The sequence below is a fragment of the Solanum stenotomum genome, chromosome 6, assembly GCF_019186545.1.
Source record: "Solanum stenotomum isolate F172 chromosome 6, ASM1918654v1, whole genome shotgun sequence".
NCBI lineage: Eukaryota > Viridiplantae > Streptophyta > Magnoliopsida > Solanales > Solanaceae > Solanum > Solanum stenotomum.
The window spans coordinates 17,926,237-17,936,174 of NC_064287.1; positions in this window are offsets into that span (position 1 = coordinate 17,926,237).

Below are 9,938 nucleotides of genomic sequence, written 5' to 3' on the forward strand. Positions count from 1 at the left end.
GTTCTGGAAAATATCTCTCGTTGTATGGGATCTAGTAGCTTGAGGCGGGTGGTCTTCAATGGTGGTTTTTAGTTGAACCTCAGAACTACTAGGCTCTGTAGCATTATCACTTTCCGATTGAGAAGAAGTAGGTGAAGAATGTGGGGCTTTGGACTTTCTTCGGGGAGCCATAGTGCTTGAAAAAAACACAAACAAATTAGTACTCAAATCCGTAAAATGACACACTATCGGGTACTCAGACTTCCCCTATGTAATTACAACATGATGCCTTACCTTAAGAATATCGTCACTCAATCTATCATTGGGAAGGGCCACAGAATTAAAATGCAAAACAAAAATACAAGTACGAACAAAAGTAAAATATTTTTTTATATAAGAGCCAAGACAGGCCGTAGTGGGTACCACGGTCCGTGAAGACCCTCATGAACACAAGTCAGTGTCTTGAATATGTGGGACAATATACTGGAATGGATCACAAATAGCTTCGCGGTCCTTGGACTGAACCCCGGTCTGTGATGATCATCGTGATCCTACCCTGTGTAACACCACTTTTGCTAACTGTGTTCTACGAGGGGTTTCACGACCTGTGGTTGGCCCCACGGTCTGTGAAGCCCATCGTGGACTTACACTTAGCAATTTTCCAGTGACCTTTTTCTCCCAAAATCAACATATGCTCAATTTCAACCATGTTAATCACACAATCACATCATTACGAGACCTTTTAGCACATGAGTCCAACTAATCTACCAACATTAATCAAATGACATTCAAACAAGAACAATCTATACCTATTATGAACATACCCACATACACATGAGCACAATCTTGCAATTTCAACCATTTCACCATAGTTTGTCGGTAAAACACACTCAAGCATACTTTTCTCTTACAATTGGGACTCAAACACACACTCATATCATCAATAACCATTATTCCCTCATAAATACATCATACCCATACATGAAAAACATCACTTTAAACAAACCCACAACAATTTGATATCAACAATGCTAGTTCATCACAAGATCATGGTAAATTCGAGCAAATTAAGTACTTCTGACTTGTGTATTGATAATATCAAGCTTATAACAAGTTAAAGGAAGAACTTACTTCGAATTTGATCACAAATTTCTCCCAAAAAGAGAGAAGTATGATTATTGCTTTGATTTCTTGACACTAGAACTAGGGTTTTGATTCTTTGGTGAATGTAGACTTTATGGATGATGAAAAACCTTTACTGTAGTTTAAAACCGTTATGGATGAGTGGGAGAAAGAAGAAAATCAAGTCTTGCCACTTTAGAGGGCTTATAAATGTTTTAATTCATTGCCCTTTACGCGCGAGTCAGGTCAAGTTATTGGTACTGCTAGGTTATGGATGACGGATCGTGAGTTACACGTGAAGGGCACGACGGTCTGTAGAGGCGTTTCTGAACATGACTTGGATAGGAAAAACATACCTAAGGTTCACCAGAGGCTAGACAGTCAGTATAACATGACGAACTGTGAACCATTTTCTTGCAATTTCCAGTAGCTCCCATACGATGTTAATGATTGTGACGGACCGTGAAGTTTCCCATGAGGGGAACCACGGCCCGTGGGACTGCCTGTAAAGGGCGTCCTGCACCCAGTTCTGCATTTCTTTGTTCAAGTCCTTCCTGCACATATCAACACCCAGTGACTCTATAAAAACAAAGAAAAATGATAAAATTTAAAATACCTATTACAATTACAATCATGGGTTGCCTCCGAAACAGTGCATAATTTAACGTCGTTGCGTGACACATGTTACTTGATTACTCAAACTTTATCAAGCTTACATTCCTTCACTATTTTCACTTCTTCTTGAACACCCAAGTATGCCTTGATTCACTCAACATTGGCCTTGAACCTCTTACCCTTGTCATTCTCAAGCTCAATAGCACCCGACTGGAATACCTGAGTTATCTTAAATGTCCCACACTATTTGGATCTCAACTTCCTAGGAAACAGATGAACTCTCGAGTTGAAAAGCAACACCAAGTCACCAGGATTGAAGGTCATTTTTTAAATATGCTTGTCATGATACAACTTTATTCTTTCCTTATCTATTGATGACCTCTCATAAGCTCTTAGATGGAACTCATCCATATCATTGATCTGGTCTAGTCTCAAATTCGTTGTTTCACTCGAACTAAGGTTCAACTTCTTTAAAGCTAGGAGTGACTTATGCTCAAGCCCAACTAGCAAATGACATGCCTTTCCAAACACCAACTGATATGGGAAAATACCAATAGGTGTCTTGAAAGATGTCTGATATGCCCATAGAGCATCATCAAACATTCTTGCCCAATTTGTCTGGTTGACATTCACTTTCTTAGCCAAAATAGCCTTGATTTCCCTATTTTACACTTCCACCTAGCCATTTGTCTGAGGGTGAAAGGGTGTTGCCACTTTGTGTTGCTTAACTCCATATTTAACAAGAAGTGCCCTGAATACTTTGTTGAAGAAATGGGACCCTCTATCACTGATAATGGCTCAATGTGTACAAAACTGTGAGAAATTGTTCTTCTTCAGAACCCAGTGACTCTTTTACCATCATTTTCAGGCAGATCAACTTCCTCCCCCCATTTGGACGCATAGTCCACCTCCACAAGTATATATTTTAGTCCATGGGAGCTCACAAATGGGCCCATGAAATCAACTCCCCACACATCAAACAACTCCACCTACAAAATGGGTGTCATTCGTAGTTCGTGGCGACGAGAGATGGCTCATTGCCATTGGCATACATCACAACTCTTCACTATATCCATTATATCCTGATGAATTGTAGGCCAGTAGTACCCACTCTAAAGTACCTGTGGGCAGTCCAAGTGCCTCCATGAGGGCCACCCACTGGAGAGGAGTGACAGGCCTCTAAAATATGTAGCATCTCAGCCTCAAGGATGTATCGCCTCATGATATTATCAGCACACACCCTGTACAATAGGGTTCATCCAAAAAATACTTACCCACATCATGTAGGAACCTTTTTCTTTGCTGAAATGTCAGCCCCTCATAAATCAAGTCACAAACAAGAAAGTTAGCAAAGTCAGCAAACCAAGGAATAAGATCAAGAGTTGCAACCAATACATGTTCATGTGGGAACAAGTCATTGATTTCTAGCTCAAGTTCCTATTTGTTTTAAGCATCCAACCTAGACAGGTGATCAGCCACCTAGTTTTCACAACCTCTCCTATCCTTGACCTCAAAGTCAAATTCATGAAGCAACAGCACCCATCTGATCAATCTTGGCTTTGCAACTTTCTTTTTAAAGAGATATCTCAGAGTTGCATGATCCGTATGGACTATCACCCTAGTACCCAACAAGTATGCCCTGAATTTCTCAAAGGCATATACCACAACCAGTAGTTCATGTTCAATGACTATGTAGTTTCATTGTGCTCCATTTAGTGACTTGCTAGCATAGTTTATCGGATGAAAAATCTTGTTGCGTTTCTGCCCCAACACAACTCCTAAGGTAGTACCACTAGCATTGCACATTACCTCAAATTGTTCAACCCAATCTGGGCCAATGATCACTGGAGCAGAAATCGGCTTCTTTTCAGGCATTCAAAAGCTTTCAGGCATGCCTCATCAAAGGCAAATTTCACCTATTTCTCCAAAAGCTTGCACAAGGGATGTGAAATTTTTGAGAAGTCCTTAATGAATTGCCTATAAAAACCTACATGTCCTAAAAAGCTTTGAATACCTTTCATACAGATAGGTTGATGCAACTTTTTAATCACTTCAATCTTAGCTTTGTCTACCTCTAATCCTTTTTGTGACACCTTGTGACCAAGGACTATACCTTTCTTGACCAAGAAATGGCACTTCTCCTAGTTTAGCACTAGATTGGCCTCCTTACATCTCTGTAAAGCCCTGCTAAGATTGAACAAATATTCATCAAAAGTGTCGCCTACCACAGAAAAGCCATTCATGAATACCTCCAGAGTGTCCTCTACCATGTCAAGAAGATAGACATCATATACCTCTGGAAGGTTGTTGGTGCATTACATAGTCCAAATGGCATGCGTTTGAATGCAAAAGTGCCATAAAGCCATGTAAAAGTAGTATTTTCCTGATCTTCAGGAGCAATTGATATCTGGTTGTACCCAGAGTATCCATCTAAGAAACAGTACCACCCTTTTCTGGCCAACCTTTCAAGAATTTGGTCCATGAATGGCATTGGGAAGTGATTTTTCAAGGTTGACTTGTTCAGCTTTATGTAATCCATGCAAATTCGCCATCCAGTGATTGGTCTCTGCGAGATCAACTTGTTCTTTGCATTGGCAACCACTGTCATACCACCCTTTTTGGGCACACACTGCACTAGGCTGACCCAATGACTATCAGAAATAGGGTACACAACCCCAGCATCCAACCACTTTATGATGTCCTTTTTTACCACCTCTTGCATTCGTAGATTTAACCTACTCTAGTGCTCTATGCTTGGGCTACAGTCCTTCTCAAGTTGGATCTTATGAGTGCAGATACATGGAGGTATCCCAATAATGTTAGAAATGGTCCACCCAATTTCCCTTTTATACCTTATCAGCACTTTAATCATAGTTTGTACCTGTTCTCACAGGCAAAGTATTGTTAGTACCTACAAAGATATACCTTAGATGAATGGGGTAACTGTTTAAGCTCCAGTACAGACGCCTCCTCAATGGATGGTTTTGTTGGAGGACTCGGCCTATTTTTCAGATCAAGATCTAGCTTCTTTGGAGCATAAGAATGTGCTCCCATGCCCTGTAAAGCATTCACAGTCTCCATATAATCAGTCTGGTAATCTGCTTCAAAGTTCATTAACACGGCTGCTAATGTTTCAACAGCAAGCCTTTCCTCAATAGTAACTCCCATCTCTCCTTCATCAAAGGCCTCTATTGCAGACACCACATTCATGTCTTGCGGTTGTTTCATTGCATTGGAAATCTTAAACTTTACCTTTTCCTTATTTAGTCTGAATTTCAGCTCTCCACTCTCAACATCAACCAAAGCTCGTACTGTGGCCAGAAATAGTCTTCCTAAAATTATGGGAACCTCAAAGTCCACTTTGGAATCCAAAATCATGAAGTCTGTCGGAAAGATGAAATTGTCGACCTTTACAAGAACGTCACACAAGATTCCCACAGGTCGCTTCACCGATCTATCTACTATCATCAACCTCATTGTTTTTGGTTTTGGAACTCCTAAGCCTAGTTGTTTGTAGAAGGACAACGACATCAGATTTATACGGGCCCCTAAGTCACACAAGTCCTTTGCAAACTCAAATGATCTGATGGTCCACGGTATCGTGAATGCACCCGAATCTTCCTTCTTCTGTAGCAGAGATCTTGTGGCAATAGCATTTCAATTATGAATATTGTCAGATAAATCAAAACATACATCTCTTTTCTTCATGACCAAGTCCTTCATGAACTTAGTATATCATGGCATCTACTCCAGAGCTTCCACCAATGGGATGTTCACTAATAGCTTTCTCAGCATGGTTATGAACTTAGCAAATTTCCCATCTTCAGCTTTATTTTTAAGCCTTTTGAGGGAACGGAGGAGGTGGTCTTGGTAGCTGTTGTAAAAGCATAGTTACCTCAACCCATTTTTCCTTTGCTCCTGCTATTTTTTCTATTGGTTGAGCATTTTTCACATCATCTACTTGTTTAGATTCAACCTCCTCTCTTTCGGTTCGCTCCAACCCTTGTTCATGCTCAGTACCTGTACAAATTGGTTCATTAAGAGTCTTATCACTTCAGGTGGTGATAGACATGAATGCTCGTCCTTCTTGGGGTTCTAAATAGTATCACTTGGTAGTGACCCATTCTTCCTTTGGTTTAGTAATGCTGAAAGTGCCCCAATTGTTGCTCTATTTGATTGATGGAGGTGGTGTAAGAGTCTACCAGTTGACTCATACCGGAGAAATCACCCTTCATCTCCTTCACCCATGCATCAGTTGACTCATCTTTTTGGAGCACCTTAGCCAACATATCTTCCAGCTTGGACCCACTAGAACTCCCACTTGCACGGTCTCTATTACCTGGAGGCATATACACACCACTCTGATAATTCCTGTAAACATCTCTGTTTTGCCAGTTTCCCTATTCTCTATTTGCTGGCCTGTCATACTGCCCTTCTCTGGAATAGTTCCGACCTGCATTTCCAGAATTATATCCTTGGTTTCTCGAGTTATAATTCTGGAAACCTCTTTGGTTACCCAAGTATTTGGCTTCCTCATCAAGATCGATGTCCTGATCCTCATACCTATTTGGGGTCCCTACAGCATTCACCTTTTCAGACCCTACCATGATATGATTCGTGAGTAGATCTATCAGGGTTCGCATAAGAGCCATATCTTGATCCCTTTCTTCCTCTCTTCTCCTTTATTCAGTTGATAGCCCAAAAGTGACTCCCAGATCTTCTACTTCAGCTTCCCTGGTGTGCCATGCTCTATTGTTCTTGGCTACTTCATCCATTAGCTGCATGATTTCAGCAAAAGGCTTCCTCATGAATGATCCACCACAAACTGCATTAACAACATGCTTAGTAACATAATTAAGCGATCTATAAAAAGATTGTTTCAAATGTCTCTCTGTGAGACCATGGTTTGGGCACTTTTTCAGCTTTTGGCTGAATCTTCACCAAGTATCATGCATAGCCTCCCCTGGTAGTTGTTTGTGCGAGCTTATTTCATCATTTATCTGCAACTCTTTCAATTCAGGATAGAATCATTCCAAGAAAGCCTCATTCAGGTAATTCCAGGTCCTGATTGAGTCATCCGGCATCTCATTTAGTCAACTGGTTGCCTCCCCAGTAAGAGAGAATGGGAATAGCCTCAAACTCATGGTTGTCTGACTAACCCCAAGAATTTTTTGTGAGTTGCATATATCCACGAAGCTCATTAGATGTTGATTCGCATCTTCACCAGCTGCACCTCTGAACATACCTTTCAAGTTCGGCAATTGAATCATTGTGCTGGTGGTAGTAAATTTTACACCTGGATGTAGTATAGATAATACTATTGCTCCAGTAGCTCCAGTTCCGTCCAAATCTAAGCCATCCTCTTCGAACATCATGTGAGTTGGGTGTTGTGCTCGAGCTCTTGGTGCTAGTGGTTGGCAGGGGGAAGAGCTATTTCTTCCACTCCTAGATTTTCTTCCACCATCCTAGGCGAGTTGTTCACAGCATTCTGCTGAATACCTCTTATAGCAGTTTCAGCTTCCAGTCCCAATCTTTGTCTTTGAGCCTGGAGTTCTTGTGCATTCACAATATTGCGGATAGTTTTCCAAAGTTCTGGGTCGTAAGGAATCAATGGAGCTCCATTACTTCTGGTATTTGACATAGACTGTCAAACTCACCTGCAAGAGACACAGACAAAGAACAAGACGTAAAATTAGGAAATATAACTACAATTCGAATAAATGCTAGTAAAACACTTCTGAATTGAAATTCCTCGGCAGCGGCGCCAAAATTTGATACGTCCAAACTTATACCTCAATTAAGAAGTATAAACGGTCGAAGACAATTTATAAAACTCAACGTGAGTTGAGGTCCATCCCACATTTCTTTACTGATATGATTTCACTATCGTGTTTACCCAAATGTTGTTATTATTTCCTAGAGAAAACAATTACAAAATGTAAATTAGGTTTAGATGTAAAGTTTTAGTAACTAAGATTTTAAAACCAGATCCTGATTAAAAATTAACAGAGTGTTGATTCTAAAGTCATTTTGATAAGTAAATAAAACCAGGGTTGTGTTTCCCATGATATTACATTTATTGTTCATTAGTAACTGAGTTTCAAGTAATTTAGTCATTGCAAATTATAAGTGAATTGACTATATCTAACACTTCTCAGTATAGTTAGATAATTTTCACTCAATTTCTCTCAGTCCTTGGTATGAAAAAATTCTACCCTCATGTACAATGTTGTTAAAGTTCTCTTCTCTTGAACTCGACCTCTAATGCCATTTTATCAGATTAACTCCGCTTTTTCACAACTATCTCTTTTCTCTCGAACAATTCATAGGTACAGGCTGACTCTAATACATGCACTCATTAGAACAAATGAATAACGCAAGCTGAGTTAAACATTGCAAATACAATTCACCCTCTACTCGTGTTAGGAATTCACGTTTAGATTTATGTCATAGTTCCCACAACCCTAGTTCTGGTGTTTAGCCACTCATGATTTCTACTAAATAAACAGAGATTATTAATGGAAACATTAAGAAAGTTTACTTACGAAAATCTACAAATTCAATGAACGCCTGATATTGAGAGAATCAAAATCCAACTTCAAAGATCGATTCAATGTTAATTGATAAAAGCCAAAGTCAAGAGTATGTCAAACTTAGTCGCTTGTTCCAGATATGATGAGATAAAGATAAAACACAACTTATTAATTCAAATAAAGTGTCTAAAAATAGTCCTACTTGATGTACGATTGATCTGTCACGCAGCTTCACGAGTTCTTTGACGGCCATCAAGGATTTCACGGTCCGTGAAGCCCTTCCTGGTTTCTACTTGGCACTTCTCCAAACTTGGGTCTTAAAACACTAGAAAAGCACCACGGCCAACACCACGGATCATCATAGGGACCACGGTCCATCTCGATGTCCGTGGTCTTCACTTGGTCAACTCTCATTTTAACTTCTTGACGCCTGATCATTGGTTCAACTCCACGAGCCGTAACACGGCCCGTCATGATCTTTACGGCCCATCTGATCATCCGTGATCTTTACTTGGCTAACATCAACCTTGACTCTGAAAAGCATGCCCACTGGATAGTAACCACGAGCATCTTCACGGCTTGTCGAGAGAACCACGACCCGTCTAGGGCTCCGTGGTCTTCACTTGGACATCAGAATCCCACATTCCAACTTGCATTTTCTTTTTTTCCTTTTCTCTTTTACGTCCACCTACTTTACCTATTCTAACATCACCAAACACATCATATCCACATAAATACACTTGATTCTCGCAATAATCCTTAGTTTTGAGCATCAAATGTGCTAAGATCTCATGGCACATCACCCATTCTTAGGGTTGTGATTATGTGATTGCTTATCGTTATTAGCTTAAGGGTGTTAGTAAGTACTGGTTTTATTGCTATTTTGAAGTGGGTTTGATTGATAATTGAGTTTTAACTTATGAATTGTAGTTGCAAATATAGTTCTAGTCTAGTATTATATGCTTGCTTGAGAAGGAAGTTTTTGAATTAAGGTTATCAATTGATAATTGTAGTTATTGGGTTGCTAAGAATTCATCTCGAGAGAGTGAGTCTTAATTCAATCCTACCTATCTAGCTCGAGAGAGTTGATAAATTGAGGTTTTGGGCTGTCTATAGTATGATGCTTGTTGAGGTTCGAGAGAGCTCACTTGATTAGTGATAGTTGATCGAGAGATGGCTATTACATCTATAGCCTAGCCTACCTAATAAGACCCAACGACTTTTGGTAACTAATAATCACCCGTATAGTTAAATTGACAATTAATCGATTACATCCCCAATTATCCCTTTATGCTTGATAACTCCCCTATTTTCGTAGTTTTTAATTGACAAACATTATCCCCCCCCCCCCCCATTTGACATTAGTTGTCAATCCCTTTGATTTACTTCAATAGTTTTTATAATTTCTATTCCTACAACTAATTAGAACATGCCTTTCACTTCATAATTGAATTCTCTATCGTATCACTCCATGTGGGATCGACCCCAACTCTTCGTTGGATTTATGCTAGATTGTGATCGCCTACACTTAGTATTGGATGAAGTCTAGTTGAGCGTTATCAAGGGACTACCAACATTTAAGAAAAGTTTCCCTTCTTTCATACTCTAAATCGTGAAATAAAACTGCATCATAAGTAACTTATTCAAACTTGTGCGTTTCTCAAATCCATTCAGTTACCCCCCCCCCCC